Genomic DNA, 837 nt, shown 5'->3' with positions numbered 1-837 from the left:
TTCCTCCTTCTTCTTTCCTCTAGTGCCTTCTTACCCATTTCTGGCTACTGGGATCTCACTTGCCTCCTCTCCTGACATCTGCCTTGGCCATCTCTACAGGGAGCTCCCCACCCCCAGATGGCAGCAGGAAGGCCCCAGGCCCTTGCCAGTCTGCCTCTCTGTTGTGGGATTGAGGCCAGACCCTCTTCACGGCCCCCGCCACACTCCAGACCATCAGCCTGTGGGCGGGAGACTGGGTGCTCACAGCTGCATACGGCTGCCCAGCTCTAGGGCTTCACCTGCCAGCCAGAAGCCCCTAAGGATGCCGCGGTGAGGACTCTGGTGTGGACAAGACAAGAGAGGAAGATTCTCCTAGCTAAGAAGTGAACCGGGTGGCCTCAAGCAACCCCAGTACCCAGTAGGTCACAGCTGAGGTCCAGCTCTTGGAAAGTTATTTCTATCCACCTTTAGGTGTCTTGAGGCAGGGCAGGGCCGGGCCTGCCAGCAGGTCCCAGACATAGCTCCAGCCAGGTGGTGGCAGTGCTGGCGGACACACCTAGGTCCCCATGGGAACACCCCCTCTCCCATCAACTCTCTCTAGCAGAGCCTAATGACAGACTGGGCAGATGCTCAGAGCCTGTGCCACGGAGGTGACAGGATGGACAGGGGAGAAAGGGTCGCAGGCTCCAGCAAAACGAGATGGCAGAGGAACTTGGGTGGGGGGCAGAAAAGGACAGGCATAAGATACTTGAAACCTCTTGCTCCGCTAGGAATGCCACCCTCTTCCCATACCTGCCCGCATCTTCAGTGATTTGGGCATAGGATCTCTCTCTCTCTCTCTCTCTCTCTCTCTCTCTC

Source organism: Ursus maritimus (genome assembly GCF_017311325.1).
Source record: "Ursus maritimus isolate PB19 chromosome X unlocalized genomic scaffold, ASM1731132v1 scaffold_X1, whole genome shotgun sequence".
Classification (NCBI taxonomy): Eukaryota; Metazoa; Chordata; class Mammalia; order Carnivora; family Ursidae; genus Ursus; species Ursus maritimus.
The sequence above is the reverse complement of the archived record's forward strand: the minus strand, read 5'-3'. Positions refer to the sequence as shown.